Raw genomic sequence first — 23233 nt, 5'->3', positions numbered from 1 at the left:
CAGCATCCAGACATGCTGCTTGACTTCCCTATAGCCACCTGGGTTTTCCCTATGGCTATAGTATTCCCCATAGCTATGGTTATGTGACTGTGTGTGTGTCACAATTAAAGCTGCACCCGATCCAACTTTAAAATGTAGCAGTGTGACTTTATTTTTCCTCGACAGTACAAAGAATGAAAAAGACATAAACCCCTACTATTAGGACACAAGGAAATTTAGGGAACTTATTGCATAAAACCTAGAATGTGGGATTTGTAAGGCACTTCATGGAAGTGTTTTCTCTTAGGCCAAAAACATTTTCTCCAAATGCATATGATCTAGCAGACCAAAGCCTTGTAGAGTTCTGAGTTATATATACATTCTTATCTGAATTTTGACCCCAAATGAGGGTATTAGCCACAACCCCAGTCACTGGATTCCTACCCACTCCTAAAGATTTACTTGTATCTATATCACACCAGAGCTTAATTATGTTACAAATCACTTCAAGTGATGAACACCCAAGAAAGCTCTTCAGGTCAGGGGCAGAGTCTTCCTCTGTATTTGTCCAGTGCTAAGCACCAATCTTAATTTTTGAACAAATAATTCTAAATATGGTCAATTTTGATCAAATCAGCCTGGTCTTCTCACCATGTGGATTATAGAACATATATACATTTGGTATACTGTCAAGTGCCATGTCATCCCTGCCATCTGCAAGTAGCATATGAAGGTGAAGTTTGCTTTGAAGTTGAACCTAGTTGGATTGCTTTTTATATTAAGGTCTCATTTCCTCTCATCTGTAGCTAGCTAGACTTGGCCTAGAGTGATCAGGTACTTTTGACACTGCAACAGGTATTTTCAGGGAAGCCTAGAGAGTCAAGTGTCCAAACCTCATCGAATTTCAACAGGATCTGAGCTCCTCACTCCACTAAGATCCTTTGAAAACCTCAGCCCATGCAAAGAGTATGTACACATGCCATGCAACAGCAGACCAAGGAACATGGTGGGTTACATAGGGATGTGGTGGATTCTCCATTACTTGTAATCTTTAAATTAAGACTAGCCTATCTTTCTAAAAGATCTCTAAAAGATATGAATGAGGTTCTATATGACCTGTGTTATGTAGGAAGTCAGACTAGATGATAATAATGACCCCTTCTGGCCTTAAAATCTCTGACTCAATATTCACTCATGAGTTCTTCAGTAATCCAAAAATAAAATTAGCCAGTTTCTTCTTCAGAAATCAGGAGAAGGATGCTATATCTTTAGAATCTGACAATATCTGTCTCTATTTTGCTCTTCATTCAGATGGCATTGTAATCACACTCTTCCAATATAAACTCCATAAAACCCAGTGAGACGATAACATTAACAGCTCCGCCACACTGTCAAGAAAATTAGTTTGTTTTTATCCCCTTTCATACCATGTCCTATGAAATGAGCTATTCTTAAGTTTATATATCTGTAACATGTGGTAAAGGAGTAGAACAGCACGCCATGTAGAGCATAAAATATTTAAAAGCTTAGGTTGCACATGTTCATCATGGCGCAGTATGGGAGGACAGTGGAATAAGTTAGTAATAATGCATTTGAGCTTCATTCTAAAAGATGTATGCAGAAGTTTGACCTTCTGAAAACTATTTATATCATCATATTTTCTTTTCAGTTTATTGGTGTTTTATTCCTATGGGATTGATTGTAACAGAAAAGGGCACATATCTACCGCTTTGCAGGTACACTCTTAAAATTATAATCTTGTGGTTCTTATCACAGGCCTTATTCCAAAACAGGCAACCTAATTTATTCACAGCCTCCCTCATTAGTGGCTCACAATTTCAGTTATGCCAGTTTCAGTTGCCAGAAGCTTGAGTGCTTTCTTGATTGGGGTTAGGTTTTAAAGGGAACAGAAGTCAGAATAAACTCTGTTTTGTTAGAAATGGAGAACCAGTAGGTATATAAGCAACATTTCTTGCACTTTTCAAAATGATCAAGTAAAATAATAAAATACTTTAGAGTTCAGTTCCAATTCTTCCCTAAAAGGATTTGCTAATCCATTCCCACTCCCCCTGCCGCCATCTCTCCCGTCAGACTCCCAGATGATAGACGGCAAGTACTCTGCTTGCAAGAGAGTCAGCAAGAATTAGTCTTTATCTCACCAACTGACAGTGAGCCTCATTTTTGGCTAAAATTCAGACTAACAGTATTCACCAGATAATTATGTTGCAGTTTGATTTTATGATTTGATATTACATGTTTGTGTAATGTTAATAGAAATAGCTCCTTGGAGCTTCAAAAAGTATCACACCCTATAAACAGCAATACTAAGAATGTAAAGGCACTGTGGTGATGCTACCTGACAGATCCAATCCACGCTTGTCCTGAGCTAGATGAAAAAACAAGTCCAGCTTTGACTCTTGATGTTAGTACATTTACATCAACACGAAAGGCCATGTGGGTAAGAGCACGGCTTTTTACTATGCAAAGCAAGGAACAGTTTGCCATGTGAACTTTTCAGGATGGGAAAAGTTGTAGCCTCAGATCCACACTGAATCTCTACTGACTTTAACACTGCCTTCCCTCAGTGCTCCTTGGCAAGGCACTTAACCTCTCTGACTCAGTTTCTCCATCTGTAAAATAAGAGTAATACTACTTTACTCCTCACAAGTCCACCCTGTGAAGTAGTTAATGTGTGTGTATAAAGTGTTTCTATTACTTGAACTGTAGTAGCATGCATAAGCCTCAGTCAGGGACTGGGCCCCATTGTGATAGGCCCTTTATGCATATATAATAAAAAGATGATTCCTGCCCCATCAAGTTTGCAATCTAAGTTACATTTAAAAATGAAGACAGCTATAAATTTCACCAATGCACACACATCACGGAGTCCCGGAGCAAACCTATCTTTACTTCAACAGGAGCGGAGCATGGGGATTTAGTTTCACAACAGAGAACAGCACTGTGTATAATAATGACACTGATAGCTATTGCATTGTACCTATGAGTAGATTTAGACCCACAGGTTTTGATCAGACATTTTAGATTTTCAGTTTAAGGGAGCAAAGATTGTTATCACAAAGGTAACAAAGGGTTGGGCTAGTTATCTTTTAATATTAAATTAAAAATTAAAAGTTAATTAATTAAAGTAAATTAAAAACTGCTAATTAAAAATATATACACACACCCCAAACCTTCAGATACAAACAGGCAGTAACTACTGTAGTCTCTGGGAGCTGTGCACACATGTCTGGGTCCCATATGTCCACAGGAAAATCTGTGTATGACTAACTGGCTGTGAAATTTTTATTATGATATGGTCAAGCTTCTCCCTACCTCAGTTTTGATGCCAGAATGTCAATCCTATACCTGCGTGGCACTGGTTTGAAAGATGTCTCTGCCTTCTGTAAAATCGCAGTGCCATCCTGTGATTCGGCAGTCACTGGTGCACGCTGTCAGCATCCCATTCTCCATGAACACTTGTGCCAGTAAAATTTAATCTCTTGAATGTTCATATAAAACCACAGTTCAGAGGGGCACAGAACAGCAAATGAACACAAGTGAATATTTACAATGCATTTTTGCAGCAATCAATTTTACTTTTTACCCATTTAAACTAATCTACCTAAGGCATTTTTAGGGTGTCCATCGCAGTAGAGCCTGGTTGCCACTTATACTGATTAAAATGTACCTACAACTATTTGTGCTCATCCTGAAAGGGCAATTATGGGGAGTTTCTTACTACAGCTAATGAGGAAATTTTTGGCAAAACGCTTTTTCATTGAAAAAATACTGATATGGTGAAACTTCAAGGGAACATAAAAGTTTCAACAAAATTTTCATCAGAAAGTGGTTTCTCAGGTTCAGGATAAAATTTCTGGTCAACATGAGAAAGAAACCCAGTCCCGGAATAGCCCAGTGGTTAGGGCATTTACCTGTGATGTGGGAAACGCAGGTACAAGTTTCCAGGAACTTGAACCTTGCTCTCTCACATCCCAAGTGAGCACGCTAATCACCAAGCTATTGGTTATTCTGCAGTGTCAGAAATTTGAGTAGTGAACATTCTATGGTCCTCGATTACTATAACGAACAATCTAACTTCATGACTTCACTATAGAGCTTCAGAATATCTGATCACAATATTGTCCTAACATCACTGTTGATTTACCTTGCTTTCTTCTTATTTCACTTGTCCTATTTAAAAGGTGAATTTCTTTAGTTTTTTAATTTAGTGTACATTTTTGTAACTTGCCCAATAAATTTCAGACTATAATTTCTAATCTAAACTTGCCAGTGCCATCCTTTAAACTAAGTTATCATTGTCTAATAATGCTGCTCTTCCCAGCCAGCACTAGAGGGCATTCCTGCTACAGATATGACTACTAACCACACCTCAGGTAAAAAAAAACTTGGCTGGTTCAGTTCAGGGATAAAGTATATCTTGTAATCATTCAGCAAACAAACAACAAATGAACATATTATTTTCTCCAAATGTTCAACCTCTGTATAAATCAACAGTAGTATTGTTGTAGCCATGCTGGTCCCAGGATAACAGAGAGAAAAGATGGGAGAGGTAATATCTTTTATTGGACCAACCAATGTGTGTTCATTCGAGAAAATGATAAGAGACCAAAACACCGTATCACCCATCGGCAAACACTTTTCACAAAACAATCGCTCCATACCTGACCTCTCAGTCGTCATCCTCAAAGGAAACCTGCACAATATCTTCAAAAGGGGAAACTGGGCGCTTAAATTCATAACTTTGCTAGATACTAAAAATTGTGGTGTTAATAAAGACATTAGATTTATGGCATATTACAATGATCTGTAACCCACTAGCCTCCCTTTTTGGTCCTCTTACTGCAGGGTTATTAATGAGCTATTTCACATCAAATGGTCTCTTAGAATATGTGTTAACTACTTATGCTAAACAATCTGTTCCACCTTGGACTTAGCTGTGAAACTCTGTGAAAATTTTCCAGATCAGAAGAAGAGGTCTGGGTAGCTAGAAAGCTAGTCTTTTTCACCAACAGAAGTTGGTCCAATAAAAGATATAACCTCACCACCTGGTCTCAACAATAGTTTGATTTTTCAAATATGATGGACATGTAAATAAAACGGGCTTGTTGCACCAGTGATCTTAGGCACTGGTTTTTTTTTTTCAAATTTACTCTCTCCATCTCAAAAGTAGGTTTACACAGTTTGAGGGCAGAATGCATTGTTTGCTTTGAACAATGATCCATGTGGCTCCACAGCATTTTCTAGATTCTCATCTATTTTTGTCCCATGGACTGTAAATTGGACCTATAACATAATGTGACTTGCTCTGAATATGGTGAAACCCATACTAAAGGCCACCTTTATTAGGCAACATACTATCTTAACACCTCAGTCCCAGAAGTGAGAAGTACAATTTTGCTCTAACTATATTAGAAGACTGTCTTCACTAAGCAACTGATTTGTGCTAACTTAAGGCAGGTTTCACTGTCTATAATGGTATAAAAATTAACTAATTTTAATTCATTTTAAACTTTCCCTGTGGAAGCCTTCCTCTGAAGTGTCTGGAATTGGCCACAGCTAGAGACACAATACTGGACTAGAAGGGCCACTAATATAATCTGAAATGGCAATTCCTTTGTTCCTAGAATTCTCCATATATAACTATCAGAGGCATATGCACAGCAATCAGTCTCCATCTTTCTACCATGCAAAAGTGTGCAGAACTGAAAAAAACGACTCATGAAACACTGAGTTTCAAATCACAGAGAAGCTGACATATTATCCCTTCGGCAGAGAGATTAGTGCTGGCACAAGGGGCAAAAGTCAGAGGATCAGTGTGGAATCCTGTCATCAACTCTGCAGATCTCAAGGCATCTAGATGCCTCACTGTATGGTGCTTTGGCCTCCCACAGACATACAGGCCCCGGCAGCACAGCTAGTGGCAGGTCTGTAGTAAGTACCACTCTCCCCAGAGGAAGGTAGAAGCTGTGGATCAGAAAGCAGCTGCATTAAACTTCTAAAGAGTTTTCACGAGAGCTGGTAGGGAATTTTTCAGCCAAATGGGTTTCTGTTGGAAAACACCAATTTGTTGAAACCAAAAAACCTTTCACGAGAAATGGTTGGTTTTGATTAAACTTTTGTCGGAAAAGGTTTCTCGGATTCAGGATAGAATTTCTGGTCAAAACCATATCAAAAGCCACCCCAGAGAGCCAAGTAGTCAGGGCACTCCCCTGGAACATGGGAGATGCAAGTTCAATTCCCTGCTTCAGAGCAAGGATCAGAACCTGAGCCTCGCAGGTGCGTGCCTTGTGCATTATGAATTCAAGAGAAAGTTCCCAGGTACCTGCCTACGATTCTCAGGTGAGTCTTGAGCTATCTTTCTTTTGTGATCTCAGACAACTTTGCATCAATACAATTTTCCTTTGGAAAAGACACCCAACCGGCTGGGAACAAAATACTGGAATGCTCTATGTGAAAAATTAGAGCAATGAAGCTTCATGACAAGGTTCCAAGAGATGCCCTTTGCAGATTTTTTTAAATCTTTTTTTTTTTTTTTTTTTTTGCAAATGCAAAGAACCAACAGCAGAACAAAAATGATGATTTATTGAAAGTCTAAATTCCACTTGTGCGGCAAATTGCCAGCTCTGCTACTGTGGGTCCCATGCTTTTCCTTCTCAAGGAAGGTCAGGGTGCTACCTGCTGCTCCTGTTTCTGGGCGTTGGCCACCCTGATAGGGCCCAGAGGGAGGAGGAGGGGACAAGGGTCCCGGGTCCACCCATTACTCCGGGTCCCAGCCCAGGGGCCCTATTAACAGCAGTCATGCACCGCTGACAGTGCTTCTGAATGCAGTTTTGCCCTGGGATACTTTTCCCCTCTGCCTTTCAGCTTCTGAGGTTCCCTACCCCCTCTCTCTTCTTGGGCAGGGTCTCTTCCGATCCTCCTGCCTGAGGGAGTCTCAGTCCCGTTCCTCTTTTGGCAGGGTCCCTTTCCCTCAGGCCTCTTTACCTTTGAGCCAGGGGTCTGGCAGGGAAGCCTCCCTCCCAACGTTCTCCTTCACCTGGTTCTTTTGGTTTTTTTGTCAGTCACCGTACTCCTCGAATACTCCTACCTCCTCTCACTCCTTGCCTGGCTGGAGCAGAGGTTTTTAATCAGGTCCCTGGCAGGGCCTTAATTGGCTCCAGGTGCCCTAATTAACCTCCCCTCAGTTCACAGGGAACAAGACCCTGATCATTCTAGGGCTTATATATCTCCCCTTCTACCACTTCTGACTGCCCCTAGCCCTGCTGTCTCACACTTGCCATTGTGAAGATTATTTCAGAAGCACGAGTCGTTAATAGTAATTTCTTCTGAACTTTATTCCTCTTGTCTGCCTTCATAAGCTTATACAACTAAAAATTTGAATGCCACAGTGTATGAAATTCTGTACTGATTTATTAATGTGTTAAAGGGAATTCCTATGGCATTCTGTTGACTCACACCACACACAAACAATACATTAGAGAACATTAAAGTTGCAAAGTCAGTCAAAAATTATTGCCTGTGCAACTTTTATGTGGCCTCCGTGTGTGTATGAATTGTTATAGTCTTCACTTCATGACCACATACCACTTTCTCCTAGCACCCCGCTTACATTTAGTGCACAGAATGGACAGTGCTCTGAATTCAGATGTCACCTGGCTTGACGATTTCCCTGTAGCAATACTCCACAGAGCATTGTGTACCAGAACAGACAAGATTTCCCATCAAAGTACCTTGGGACCAGCACAGAAGCTGCTACAGCTACTAGGTTTTGCAAATGTATAAACAAAGGGAGAGAACACGCAGAGCCAAGTAGAATCAGTGAGAGAAAATGAAGTGTCTAACATATGGGTTTGGTGCAGATCAGTGAGAGGACTGAGTTTTGAGCCAATATGTCCATCCCCACTGATTATGTGGGGTCACTGTTGCATCTTAGCGCTAATTATCCTTGCAATTAGCCACTGTTTCCATAGCAACATGGAGTTTTGATCTCATGATCAGCATGTAATTCTCTCATAAAACCATACTGTGATGTATTATATAGGCAAAATAAGTACAATCAGCTAAACATGGTTGGCATCTCACAGTACGGATTGCATGGGGTTTGGGTTTTTTTCTTCAATTCATGCAAGTATTTATATAGCCACCCAGGTGCTCTGCTAGTCCTGTGCTGTGAACTCCCACAATATTTGCAAACCTATCTCACACTGCAGGTAATAGCACTGTTAAAACTGTGATGACTATTTGGGGGGGGAGGGGTGATCTATAGGCTGGCGCAGAGGACAGGCAGTTAGGACTTCTGGGTTTTGTTCTTGGCACAGCCACTGACTTCTTGTGTGTCCTTAGACAAGTCATTTCACTTCTCTGTGCTTCGCTTTCTGCAAAACACAGACAGTGAGACTCACCAGCTTTGAGTTCTTTAGAAGCACTTTGAGCTCTTTAAAAGCTAAGTACTTTTGATCACACCTATGCAGAACTGATTTATTTAATAAGTATGTTGTAATATAAATATGCACAGATGGAAATTGAAACTAAAGAGACATGTGCCTATCACCACACTGACCATTCTCCCTGTACATTACATCCTTCTGTCCCACCCTCCACCTGTTTTTATCTTCATAGGATGTAAGGGACGGGGACTGTGGCTTACTGTGCCGCAGTAAGATCTCCCTTGTAGCCACTCTATGACAATGGGACAGAGCTCTCCCATCAGCATAATTAAACCATCTCCAACCAATAGTGACAGCGCTGTCGGTGAAGCCATTAGGGAGTGGGTTTTTTCACAACAAAAGTTTTACCAACAAAAGTGCTAGTGTAGACATAGCCTGGGTCTTCCCACATGTCCACGCAGCATTTAGCACGTTATTGGTGCTACTGTAATAAATAATCAACACTGCTGCAAGCAATGCTTGGGTTGGCTTTCTACTGTGCTCTTCCACAGCAGAGATTTTTCTCTATTTTCCTTCACTTTAGTATTTTTCCTTCCTACACTGTTCTCTCTCTCTCTTCCTCTCCCCCCCTCCTACCTACTTTCATATCAGTTATCTGAGTTCTATGCTGCCATCTAGTAGTGGTCATACTATCCTACTAGCCTTTGATACAACACATTGCTCCATATAAACTAAATAAAAAGGCAGAATATTTTTCTGACAAAAGTAAATAAAAATATAATTCCTTGTATAATATCTATCTACTATATGGTGCTTAAAAACATAATTAGTAGATTTGGGGTTTTCTTGCCTCAATTACACAGATTGTCCCATCTCCTATCTGTAGAAGCACAATGTAGTCCAGGGGCATAATATAGTAAAATCTCATTCCGTGGGCAAGTTAGAGATAGAAAGGCAAGGGGGGAGAAAGTATATGTACTGTAACTAAACTATTTGAAACTACTTCATGGTTTTTTCACTGAAAATGAATACACATCAAATTAATGCTTCTTTGCTTTAGCAATAAATATCTCTTTCGTGCATTGACTGGGTAATATGGACTCCAACCAAACCAAGACAGATTATCACAATCAAATTTATGCTGATCACGTCAAAAAAGCAATGAAATTTGAAAAAAGTATGTCTTGTGAGTGAAAATACAATACAGTTCATGATTTTTTAATACAAGTCTTAGCTTTTGCTATCTGTCTCCTGGATCTTGACATTCCACTACCTCCATTGACAGTTCAAAAATCAAATCTCACACTGAGTAGCAGCTCTTTATACAGCTGCCCAGGGCACTATTATTATGACAAATTGAAAAGCTAGATCAAAATTCTTTACTGGGTATTTTAATTAAATTAATTAAGTTTAATACATAAAGTATGAAGTAGTAGGAAAAACCAGAAGAATAATCTCTTAAATCAAACCCAGAAGCCAAAATAAAACAAAACATTTTGAAATTTTCTTCCAACGTTGCTTGTCTTTCTCCTTAATGAATCTCCCTCCCTCCTTATCCTGTCTCCTCTCGCTCACAATTTTTTTGTTCCATTATAATTCTTAAGAGAACCAACAACATTATGGACACAAAAAATAAATTTACATACCTTCACTAAATATATTTTAATGGTCACCTTTTCCACTGGGCCTTCAAAAGCCCAAGCAATTTTTGGCTTTAGGGAGATTTTTAATGTGAGTAAGGATTAATATAAGTAATGATCCAACAAACCAGAGATTTAGACATCTGTGCAACTTAAACTGTGGGTGTAGATAAAATGTGCAACTAATCTGGCAATTGCAGTTTGCAATCATTAAGACAGTCCGGCATGGTTATACAATTAAATAACCATATGATATTACTCATTACCAGCCCAACAGATTGAAACATGCTAAATAACCTAGAACTGAGATGGGGAAAGAGAGAGACAATGTACATGAAAGTACTGAATGCACTGGTGATGTTCATTTATAGATAATGTCAGGAGGGATAGGGAAGGTTCCTTAACAGGTAGCTTTTCCACACTGTTCTAAACATAGTCCACACAAGTTGTAGCTGGTCAAAACCATCTGTCTGAAGTTTGCTTTCATTCACAACTGAATCAAAATGAAACATATAATCCAGACCAAGCCTTCTAACCAGGGATAGTTGCCCTCTAGGACCACTAATCTCCCAAAGCCTAGTTCTCTCTTTTTAGCACACCACTCCCCAATCTCTTATCTCCGGGTGGAGAAAGAGCCACGTGGAACAGTCAGCCAGCAAAACACACAATTTTCCAGTAGGATCTTCAGCTGCTAACAGACCAATGTTTTTAGAAAACATTGCCAGCCTGCCGCAGGCCTCATTGAGCTGCATGTTGCTAGTATCACCAAAGGCCCACCCAATACAGCTCTTATTAAAACAAACAGATAATTCTACTGTAATGTCCCAAAACACTATAATATTAGATCATTACTGTTCAGCAGTGTAGTGTTTATTTATTAATTGTATAAAGGAGGATCCAGGAGCTTAACCTAAAGACCATTGAAGTAAGTGGAGAACAGAAAGATTTGTTAGGCTTTGGATCCAGGCAGAAGGTCTAGAGCCAGCAAAATGCTTAAACCTGTGCTTATCTCAAATGGAACTGCTCGCATGCTTAAACATAAGCATGTACAAGGTAGCCATGTGCATTTTTAAACAAACTCAGTTTTCATGTTACACTGAAGAATAGTAAATGAGGAATATTAAATATTTATTTGAATTAAAAATTAAATGCATGCCAACTGCCAGTAAAATGAACTACTACTTCTCTCCCCTACTGGTGAATATAGCACTTATTGATATTTTCTTGGGTTTTACACTAATGACCCCCTGACATGTAGCCATCCACCTCTTCATTCCAAAATGAAAGTGAAAACATGAATGTACAGTTCATTTACTGATACCTCCCAAAACTCCCCACAAAATTTCTGCTAAACAGACACCAACAATAATGCCGAGGCAGCCAGACACTGCAAAGCTCAGGAACAATCTTCGTTTTAATCAGCTCAGTTCCTTAGGGACAGCTGAGGCATACACTATTTTAATCTGATTCAGTCGGCTCAGCAAAAGACCAAGACCCAGCTCTGCAAAAATTCATTTCCTCACCCATTAGAATGTATTTAATTTATAAACAAACAGCAGAATTCAACTGAAAAAATCAGATACATCAAGCCAGCAAGGCATTATTTTGCAAATCAGCTGCAAATTGACTGAATGCTCAAAACGGGAATATGAATCCTTACAGTTTAGCTGGCCCTATCAATCTGTACCTGTAGTTATAGAGAAAGACACCGTTTTAAGATTCATAAAGGTATTTGTAAATGATAACAAGCTTTTTGATCAGGCCCACAATTCTCAATTATGCTACTAGGGATTGTGTGTGTGTCTGGGGGGAATCTGAATATGATTGCTGTCAGAGAACAAACTTCCAATGACCTGAATGAAAGCAAAAATGGTCCATTATAAAGACCTCTACAGTGATACTATATATCATATTTTCAATGGCACTATATAAATATATCAGATTTTAATGTTGTTTATTCTTGTCTTATATCTACTTCTGCACTGCAACACTGTACGTAAACCCTTTTATTTATATTTTGTTATTGCTGCTGATTTTAAGTCAATGTTCATTACAAAGAAATGGTCTTAGATACACATGTAAGATGTTGAGGCATATTAAATATTTAATTGAATTAAAAATTAAAGGCATGCATCTACATGCTAAATGAGCTCCCCCCCCCAAATCCCCCTTTGCTCTCAGGAGTATCTGGACCTTAAAATGTATGTTCTTTTGGATTTAGAACATTCTTGGAAATGTTCTAGCCTTTTCTAATGCTCCACATAAAACAAAAAATAGTAGCCAGTGTGTGCAGTTTTTGTGACATGGCTATGACAGCAATGTTAATAGACAGAACTTCTATTAATTCATAAAATCACACTAGTTTATAAGGATAATTTTTATTAGAGTTCTGTCTGAAGTGGATTTTGAGATTAAGGCTTCCCTTTATAATGGGCAGCTTTAAAACCTCTAATAGGAATATCCAACACATTGGGGGGGGGAGGGGAGGGAATTGTGACTCAAAGCCAGATGAGAATTTTGCATCATGGACCCTTCGATTTTTACTATGAGAAATTCTCAAATCATTTTCCACTTTTAGCAAATACAGATACACTGTATAAACAAATTCCTAATAATGGGAATCTGTATAAATAATACATTCTCATAATTTTAATAAATAATCTGCTGGTTTTTAATGGAACTTTTGGTCAGTTCACCAATGCTGTAAGGGTATGTGTACTGTTTGTTTATATCTGCAAGTGGAAGCCAAGAAGTAGGGGCTGGGGAAGAATCTAGGCAGAAGTTCTATATCAAGTGGATAATGTGTGCTGGATTTCTTTATTGTAAGAGAGTTCCTCATTCAGTGTTAAAAGAAAGCGTCTTTCTGGCATTCTTTATGATTGGCATATGACATCTGACATTAACTTGCTGTTTAAAGACCCTATGTTTATACAGCGCTCACTGGCTGCCAACCAGCCTATAAATGTTCCACTTCCTGATGGGAAACCAGAATCAATATTCCAAATTCCTAAAGAACAGACTCTTTCTTCATCAGTGATCCATATCTAACACTGTAAGCTACATATGGGCTTGGGTGATGTCTTGGAGACTGCAACTGGATAAGATGAAAAGGCATATTCAGCGATGTATGAATTACTTGTGACTATCAGAGATCTCAATGAACAGTACGATCCAGTTTATTGTGATAATTTATCTTACATCGTCACTGAAGATTCCACTGTGACAGATTTTGGTCAGTCACACATGCAGTGTAAGGCAGGTATGCTAAATGAGTATTTTTTAAATTGAGATTTTTTTTTATTGCTTGTGAAACAAACTGACAGCCTTGTAAACCAAAGCCAAAGTCCAATTACAACCAAGGAGGCAGAAATGAAAACCTTCCCTATTCTGCTCTGTCAACATGCCTCAGTTCTGATTTGGAAACCTCATGTTGCGGGGATTGAGGAGAGTAAAGAGAGGAGTTTGATCTTTATTAGTCTGTGGCCGTTCTGGTAATATGGGAATCATTGTCATGGCAGACATTTATCTATGAGAAGGTGGGTTGGGACCATCAGTGCATTTCACAATGACAGTCAAATTGCAATGGTCATTAGTCATCTCTACAGCTGGCTAAAATTTTTCCACTGAAACATATTTTGATGAAAACATCGTTTGCCAGAACAGAATTTATGAAAAATGTCCATTTTTGTCAAAAAAGATAAAGAAGAAGAAATTGGGTTTTCATTGAAAAAAAAACCAAAAACCAAAAGGATGTTTGGTTTATAGACAAAACCAAAAAAGTGAAGAAAACTTTTGACAATTATTTTTGTCAAAATTTCACACATAGAAAAACCCATTTCCCAATGAGCTCCAGTCATTGCTGATCCAGACTGATACTGACCAAGTGGCATAGAGGGGAAAAGCTCTATATTCCATTACTGAGCTCCTGTGCCACCCAGTCCTGCAGTGAAGAGTGTGTTTTAAAAATCTGGTTTTAATTAGTGCATTCTTACTCACCCATTAGAAGACTGGAGTGTGAAGAGATTAAAACTGAAAAGAAGTAAAGGAAGAAAGAACGTGGCAACCAAGTGACTCAACAATGTACTTTGTCCCATTGACAAAAATAAAGCTTGTGTTTAACAACATTTCTTTAACCCTTTTCCAAACCCATTCTACTCCAACACAAAGAAGGAATGAAAGAATGCTGAAAGGTGATTATAGAGATAAAGCAAAAAGGTATGATCTTTTGGAATGTTTCCAGAGTAAAATTACCTTTAACGATAATGACCCTAGTCCAGATCATTCCCTCCCATGAAAAAACCCGATAGAATTCTCCGTAATTGTTCCACTAGGAAGTGGGGTGAGTTTGCTGGAATTCAGTGTGGACTACCTGATACGCAAACTATACGCAAACTACCTGATCCATGGGAATCCAGGCAGATTCCTGAGGATCCACAGAAGGGCTCGGGTCTAGCACGAGCTTTTTTCCCCAGTAAACCCCTCTGTCCCTGGCAGTAACACAGCTGCAGTGGAGAGGAAGTGATTACTAGAAGAAAAGGATAACTTCATAAACAGATACATAACAGCACTTTGACGGTATAATTAATATCCCTGGCTAGTGCTGGTTGGAAAATGGTCTTTCTTCCCCACAGAAAATTTCAAAGAAAGAACAAAAGAAAATGAAATTTTGCTTAGACTTTTTGTGGAAAGTTTTGATTTTTCTGCAGAAATCTGAAAACAAATAGTTTTATTTGGAAATGCTGCTGCAGTGACTCTTGGGAGCTGTAGTTTGGGTACCTCATGCTCCCATTCTCCTCTGTAGACTGAGCTCCCTAGTCAGACTCCATCTTTCAGGATAAGCCACAATCTCCCCTCTTGAAGACAAGAGATGGTGTAAGACGGAAGTCTTTGGCAGTAGTTTTTCATTCAGTAATTGTTTTTTCAATAACAACAAAAAAACTTTTGTACAGAAAACTGACACTTTACAAAAGTTTTGCTTAGTAAAACACAGTTTTTTAAATCAAAAACAGTTTTGATTAAAAATTTTTGACCACCCCTGCCAAAGACTTTAATTACTGCACTTTGGAGCATGAATTTTATAAGAGTAATGCACAGTGTGTTTGAGTCACCAATGGTGTTTTTTCCTCACCTCTGTTATTTTAAGTACCATTCAAAACTAAAGACCATGTCTTTTACCCATAATCCACACAGAGCTTTCACTGGCATCTATGGTAGATGCATTCATGGATTGGAGTGTATTTGGTCCTAATAACGTCTGAAACTAATAAGTCCATAATGTATATATTTTAATGGAATCCTTCTAAAAATATTACATGTAGCTCACAAGGAAGTCATCCCTGAACAATTTCTATTCAAAGATAAAATGTCAAGGTCCAGAGCTCTCTCTGGATGTATTTTATAAATAAACCAAAACCATGCACTGAAGGCAAGACACATGCACCTGGTAATCAGATTTCTGTGTTCATCTTCCACTTGCATCACTTCATAGAAATGCTCCTCAGTGTTCTATTATTCCCCATTACTAAAGTCCTGTTTGCAAGAAACTGCAATCGGGGAAATCGGTCACTAGAATTAATTGTGAAATGATATGTTACGTAAGCAAGAAAACACCTACAAGTGTGATAAAGCCCAGATGACTTCTGGATGCATATTTTCTTCCTGGAGGAAGAAGGGGAGCAGGTTTGTTTGTTCATTCCATGTTAAAATGAATAAGAAATCAGCTAGCATGAGCGGGTTTAGTGTTTGTTTGAATAAAGTTGGATGTATAGGTAGTTTAGCCGAATTATATTAATGGAAAATGGCTCACACAGTCAGAATTACGTTATTAATTGCCGAGACATTTAGGATACTGAGCAGAGCTGAGGTGAGCTGATGGTGTAGTGCTTCACTGCTGGCATCCCTGTTTACTAGGGATAATTGAAAACTTGTCACCTTTGGATCTACATAGCCAGCCATACTCCTGAGAAACCAATAAACATGCTAAGGCCTTCTGAGACCTAAGGTCTATTATGTTTATGGTTTAACACTCATCTTTATTATGTATGTATCATGCACATCTTGTATATATAATAATTATAAATATACTATTTATCTGTGTCACACGTTAAAGACACAGTTTTTGTTTTAAGAAAAGTGTTTGAATTTGTCTTTCAAGTTGTATTTTTATAGCTTAATATGCTTACTATTATCATTGAATTTAGAAGAAGCGCAAAGTCCCTGTTAAGTTATCCTATCCATATTCTGCCAATGCAGAAGTTCCCCTACACTTTATTTTCAGTCAAGGATAAAAAGACACTGTGGTGAGGTGAGAGCTCCTCTTCCTATTTCAATTTACTTTAGATTGCCTTATCATTAACATTCCAATTGTGAAAAGTGCCTTATAGCTAAGGCTACTATGTCATAGTGGCCATCATTTAGTATAACTTTGCTGATAATTCATCTGCTCTCTTTCCAAATGCCTTACCATTTGAGTATAGATTCAGAAAAGTAACTTGCAATCCAAATGAATATAACAGCAATAGAGCTTGAATACTCCACTAACCAAGTTAAAAGGGAGAGTTCTGTAGCACTTTAAAGACTAACAAATTTAATTTCTGCAGGCATAAGCTTTCGTGGGCTGTGACCCACTTCATCAGATGTAAGGAACAGAATTCACAAAGGAGGCATATACATATCCAAGGGAAGTAACAACAATGGGGAAGGTGGATGAAAGCGAAGTCCATTCAGTTAGAGTAGTTGAGGCCTATTCACAACCATTGATTAGGAGGTGAGAATGTGTGATCAGTGGCAATTACTTCTTGCCACCCTTCCTCTTAGGGCTTATCTACACAGGAAAGTTTTTATGTACCAACTATTGGTTTTTTTCAAATTAAAATGCCTTGCTGAACCTGGTAACAGTAGGCATAGCTATTCATATAGTGGTCCAGGCCCTGATATATCTTTTTCTAAAAAAGTACACACCTACGGGACCAAGGCACTCAAGAAAGTGGCACAGAAGCAAAATGACAAAAACATTCCCCTACTATGCCCTGATCCAGAGCCCACTGAAGTCACTAGTAGTCTTTCCATTGATTTTAGTGGGCTTTGGACTGGACCCCTGAAGAAATGAAGTGAAAAGGAAGAGTACAAGGAGGAGTGTGGTTTTTGGCTATATACAAGAGAAGCTAGTCAAAAGGCAAGGACACTTCCTAGTGGTGAGAAAGCAACAAGAAGTCATTAACTAATAACTGGCATATATGAATATGTGAGCTTTTTTTTTTTGCCTTGGAGATGTAAGATAGAGCACACTCAAGCCTCTGGCTGACCCCAGTGAGAAAGAACGTGCCAAACCTAGTCCCCATGTTTGTGCATTTACCCCCCAGGCATCATACAGGAGCAATTATTATGGAGCAGCAGTAGACAGCTCAAAGTTAAGGCTGAAGCTAGCTCCTCAGTAGAAGCTCAATCTTTGAACCTTCCATCTAACTTTGTCACACAAAAAAGGATCCTTCCTGAAATTACGCCTCTCATTCCATGATTCTAAAACTTTTCGGTGGGCTCATATTTCCAAAATGGCCATCGATTTGTGATGGAAATTTTTGACAGTGTGTTAAAGATAAAGCCACTTTCATTTCTTTTTTACTTCTCAATTCTCAAATAAGAATATTAAACTTTTCAAGGCTAACTTGGCATACACTGGGGGCTTTATTTAACCACAACACATGAGGTGTCTTTTAATCGTATTTGTAATTGTAGTAAAATACATGTCCATATATTTAGTAGTGTGTTATCATTGCCAGTGGTTCCGAAATGTTCAGCAATTTGAAAAAACAAAGTTCATTGCTGAAATTATTTTTTTTTTTTTTTAAACCAGTAATTTCCTGGGGAGCCTCTCCAGTCCACAGTTCCTTTAGGGAGACAAGTGAAGTGTTAATAGATGAAGATGTAGCTGCAAGGTAGCAAAGCATTTGTAAGCATTTCAGTCTGAGCTGAGACATGTGGAGTTGCACGTGTATTTGTTTTATTCTTAAATCATATTGCATCAGAAACTCACGTAGGGCCAGATCCTCAGTTGGTTTAAATTGGCATAACTCCATTGAAATCACTGGAGTTATGTTAATTCATACCAGATGAAGATCTGTCACTTAGATGTGATTCTATGGAGTAAGAATGGCAGAATTATTAAGACAGGACCTTTCTACAAAATATTTAATTCTACTATGGCTTAAGTAACATTTGGTTGCTTATAAAATTAATGGAGATACACTGCCTTAATGGCTGACCTCTATGTCAGGGTGGCAGCATCATTAATCCTACAACTTGCTCAAGTTGTTGTACTATGTTGAATAGTTTCATTGGGAAAACTGGACTAATTCCCATCATCTACTGCAGTGTTGGTGATTTGTCAGAGTTTCTAGAAATGGGAACTACTGATGGAGTGACAGCAAGCTTCAGGGTACAGTCCCTCTGCACTGCTAAGTCAGGCGCGCCCAGTAAGAGCAGCTACTGCATGATATTTATTTCTTTGTCTTATTTTTCATACTACAATTAGTCTTGTAGTTACAGTTTGGGTGTAGTAAAAAAAGGAAGGTTGACTTTTATCTTAAATTTGCATTTTAATAAGAACACAGGATGTGTTTAATACTTTTCCTGGAAAATTCAACACAATTTAGAGACTCAGAGATTTTATTTCTATTATGTATTAATTGTATATAGATAGATAGAGAGAGAGAGAGAGAGAGAGAGATAATTAATTATAATATATTCATTATATTTCAGAAGCCACCAAAAAAAAGCTTTTGGGGCTGATTTTTGCATTAACAAAACATAAGAGGCTCTAATCTGAGAGTTTTAACCGGTACACATCTACATCCAGTATCAGGCGTACTGGGCCTAACAAGGCACTTCCAGAATCAGCACTAGGCCTGAATGCAGAAAATCTTCTCTGCAACAGCTATCAGATCCTTACAAAGAACTACAAGCCTGGCAGTTCAAGTCATCATATGGCATCAGCACATTTCTACCTCATGACAAACAGCCCTGACATTCTTACATCACATTCAGTCTTACTATTGAAAGATTTTAGCCCTGCGCTCTACTAGCTGCCTTTCCAAGGGAAATAAATATTTTATCTAATTTTGAGTATCTACACATTTGAATTTAGTGTTGGTGAAAGGTGACACACTGATAGCCCTGCAGAGTTAAGCTCACAGTTTAAAAATATACTAGGTAGAGTATGGGCAGTGGCAGCCAAAGCTTCCTTCTGCCATCTTATCAATATGCCATTTTATCAATATGCCTCAATCCTGACCTATAGCTGTAAAGTCTGGATCTGACCTGGAACATCCACAACCACTGGAGGTGTGTTTGAATTCAGTTGTAGTTGAGCAGAAGAGGATGAAAGAGTAGTTCAGTCCCTGCCTTCTAGCTTTTGTGATTAATAAGACCAGAGGAAAGTAAACAGACCACTGGGCTAGATTTTGGACAGACTAGCGTCTTCAAACTACAGCACAGCATTTTTAGATTAAATCTCAGGAAAAACTTCTGAACAATAAGACAATGGAACAGACTGCCTAGAGAGGTCATGGATGCTTCACTGGAGATTTTCAAAAGGAGGCTGGATAGCATCTGTCTTGGATGATTTAGACACAACAAATCTTGCATCTCGGCAGGGGTTAGACTAGATGACTCTTGCAATCCCTTCTAACCCTATGATTCTAGGTTCCTTCTTTTGGAAAAGATAAAAAAAAATCATAGTTTTCACTAAGTTTCTTAATTTATCACATACAGATAGTTCTGCAGTTTATCACACAGATAGCATGACTACATCAGTGGTTTCTTTAAATAAGGAGCTACTGATTTACAAAAATTGATACAAAATGATATACAAGAAAAACTACGGACAATGAGAAACAAATACTATTGAGAAACAAAACAAGGGTGTGCTGGAATGTTACCCGACTTCACTTTTTCCATATCTCATGAAATACTTCAATTTTGTCCTTAACCTTATACAGTATATAAATATAATATGATGATATCCATGATAAACTTCAGAACTACGTGATGCTAAGAAATCTAATGATAAACTGCATGTATTTTGCAGCATTGACTTCCTTATCGGCAAACGGCTCACTAACCTATCTCCATCAGGACTACTTCCTTAACACTACAAACACCTGGTATTTTGAACATAAGGTCTTAACTTCTTTTAGACTATTAAAAGTAGATGATTGTGCTTGGAAAGGTAATAATCCTTACATTTACAATGAGAGCTCATATCTAACTGACATCAAAGTCACAACACATTCATATTCTTCATTCACACAATAAATAGTGAAAATGTGCTTTGGTATACAGATCTGCAAAAATGTTATTAATTTAGTGGATTAACCTGATCAATAGAACTCATTTTTAAAATGTAACTTATTTACATTGTATATATGAGCAGATCCTCACGTTAAAAGTTATTTCTAAAGAAGAGATCCATAACGCTTATTTTTTATTTAAAGTTAGAGCTGAACCTCAGCTTTTTGGAAATAAGATTGATGGTATATTTAGTTTGCCATAGGTGTGAATATTGATGATAAGGTCCTTGAAGGCTTGAGAGTTATCTGCTGCTTGCCTAATAGATGTTTTCTTCATAGTGAACCTGAAGACTCTTATTAGGTTCACAATAAAACATTTGTCTGGGCACAAACACATGCTTCTCAAATTGCACCACTGTGCAGAGAAGGGATTTCAAAGCACTGTGATAAAACAGAATTACAGCAATGGAAGATAATGTTCAGAAAGCACCAACATAAAAACAGCCATATCAGGTCAAACCAATGGTTCATCTAGTCCTGTATCTTCCGACAGTGGCCAATCCCAGTGCTTCAGAGGGAATGAACAGAACAAGTAACCATCAAGTGATCCATCCCCTGTTGCCCAATCTCAGCTTCTGGCAAACAGAGGCTAGGGACACTTCAGATCATAGTTTTGCATCCCTGCCCATCCTGGCTAATAACCATTGATGGGATCTATCCTCCATGAATTTATCTAATCCTTTTTTGAACCCTGTTATAGTCTTGTCGTTCACAACATCCTCTGGCAAAAAGTTCCACAGGTTGACTGTGTGTTATGTGAAGAAATACTTCCTTTTGTTTTAAAGTTGTTGCCTATTAATTTCTGTTTGGTGACTCCCTAGTTCTTGTCTTATGAGGTGTATTTACTTTCTCCATGCCAGTCAATTTCATAGACCTCTATCATATCCCCCCCCTTGTTGTCTCTTTTCCAAGCTGAAAAGTCTGTCTTACTAATTGCTCCTCATATGATAGTTGTTCCATAACCCTAATAATTTTTGTTGCCCTTTTCTGTACCATTTCCAATTTCAATATATCTTTTTTGAGATGAGGCAACCATATCTGTATGCAGTATTCAAGATGTGGGCATACCATGGATTTATATAAAGGCAATATGATATTTTGTCTTATTATCTATCCCTGTCTTAATGATTCCCAACATTTTATTAGCTTTTTTGACTGACACTGCATATTGAGTAGATGGTTTCAAAGAACTATCCACAGTGACTCCAAGATCTCTTTCCTGAGTGGTAATAGCTAATTTAGACCCCGTCATTTTTTATATATAATTGGGATTTTATTTACCAATGTGCATTATTTTGCATTTATCAACATTGAATTTCATCTGCCATTTTGTATCACCCAGTTGTGTGAGATCCCTTTGTAACTCTTTGCAGTCTGCTTTGGGCTTAACTATCTTGAGTAGTTTTGCATCATCTGCAAATTTTACCACCTCACTGCTTACCCCTTTTTCCAGATCATTTATGAATATGTTGAGTAGTACTGGTCCCAATACAGACCCCTGTCAGACACTACTATTTAGCTCTCTCCATTCTGAAAATTGACCATTTATTCTGACTCTGTTTCCTATCTTTTAACCGGTTACCGATCCATGAGAGGATCTTCCCTCTTATCCCATGACAGCTTACTTTGCTTAAGAGCCTTTGGTGAGGGACCTTATCAAAGGCTTTCTGAAAATCTAAGTACACTATATCCACTGGATTACCCTTATCCACAAGCTTGTTGACCCCCCCTCAAAGAATTCTAGTAGATTAGTGAGGCATGATTTTCCTTTACAAAAACCATGTTCACCTAGTGTGACAAACACTCATTTGGAATATGATCTAGTAATTCTGGATACTGATTCCCTTTGTGGTCTGAGAGAATAAGTAAGAAGACTGGACTGGGTCAGTGAAAGACTGAGGAGAAAATCTCAGTAAAGGAGAGGAGTGTGAATTTGCACAAAGCACAAAAGCTCTGAAACTAGGGTGAAGTGCTTTGCATCCTAAAAAGAGAGGGAGGGGATAATCATCTGACATTCACCCCACAAATCACTCTTTCATTAATCTGAGTGTCAAATTATGAACTGTTTTATTCAAGAACTTTTAAGTGCATCTTATTTACTTTTCTATTGTCAGTTTAGGCTTTAAGGCTTAAAAAGCTGGCAAGACTAGTGAACAATTGTTTCTCTAAAACACACACACAAAGATCCAGATTCTCATCTTATTTGGGGTAAATCAACAATAACTCTATTGACCTCAGTGGAGTTACTCTGGTTTTACACCAGTACGAGTGAAATCAGAACATGTCCCAAAATTAGCCCTCTTACTAACAGAACAGTTTTCGCATATTCTTCTAACTCTAATAGATAGTAATTATGCATTAATCTAAGGTATTAAATTTTATTAATGAAAAGCACAATGAAACCCGTTTCTTTTCACCATGTTAGCAAGATTCACCCTTAATCTTATTAAACAACTACGAGTTCAAGCTTCCTAGTCCATCCACCTCTTCACAAGTGCCAACCTCCCCTAAAGGTGAAGAGGTAAAAACTAAAATTCCAATGGTTCAGTCATCAGTTTTCTAGTGCTAGTAGTGCTGTGATTGGTACGAAGAGGACTTTGATTTTGCTTTGGATTTTCATTGGTCTCCTTATTTATTTGACATAAGAAGTCATTCTGCTATTGATTTTAATGCAAAAACTCCCACTGACTTTAATAAGAGTTGTGTGACTGGAACAATGGCAGTATACAGCTTATAGTTATTTAATCTATTTGCAGGACAGAAACTGTCAGAATGCTGTGCATCAACACTACAGTACATTTTCAAAATGAGACACATACAAAGTACTTAGCCATATCATGTCTGTTTCCAATCCGTGTTA

The 23233-nt window shown here is 38.2% G+C and overlaps 1 long non-coding RNA gene across 1 annotated transcript; it reads right to left on the bottom strand.

Annotated features, from left to right (window-relative positions):
• Positions 1-2052: 2052 nt before the first annotated feature.
• Positions 2053-7191, bottom strand: LOC137160217 (uncharacterized). The gene is made up of 3 exons (XR_010921811.1): positions 6985-7191; positions 3313-3478; positions 2053-2609 (listed from the first exon to the last, which is right to left on the bottom strand). It is a non-coding gene; the product is annotated as an uncharacterized lncRNA (long non-coding RNA).
• Between the last annotated feature and the right edge of the window lie 16042 nt (positions 7192-23233).

The sequence above is a fragment of the Emydura macquarii genome, unplaced genomic scaffold (assembly GCF_026122565.2).
Source record: "Emydura macquarii macquarii isolate MOO-44397 ecotype Brisbane River unplaced genomic scaffold, CSIRO-AGI_Emac_v2 contig_2171, whole genome shotgun sequence".
In the NCBI taxonomy this organism is placed as follows: domain Eukaryota; kingdom Metazoa; phylum Chordata; order Testudines; family Chelidae; genus Emydura; species Emydura macquarii.
Note: the sequence above shows the minus strand (reverse complement) of the source record. Positions and strands in the feature narration are given on the sequence as shown.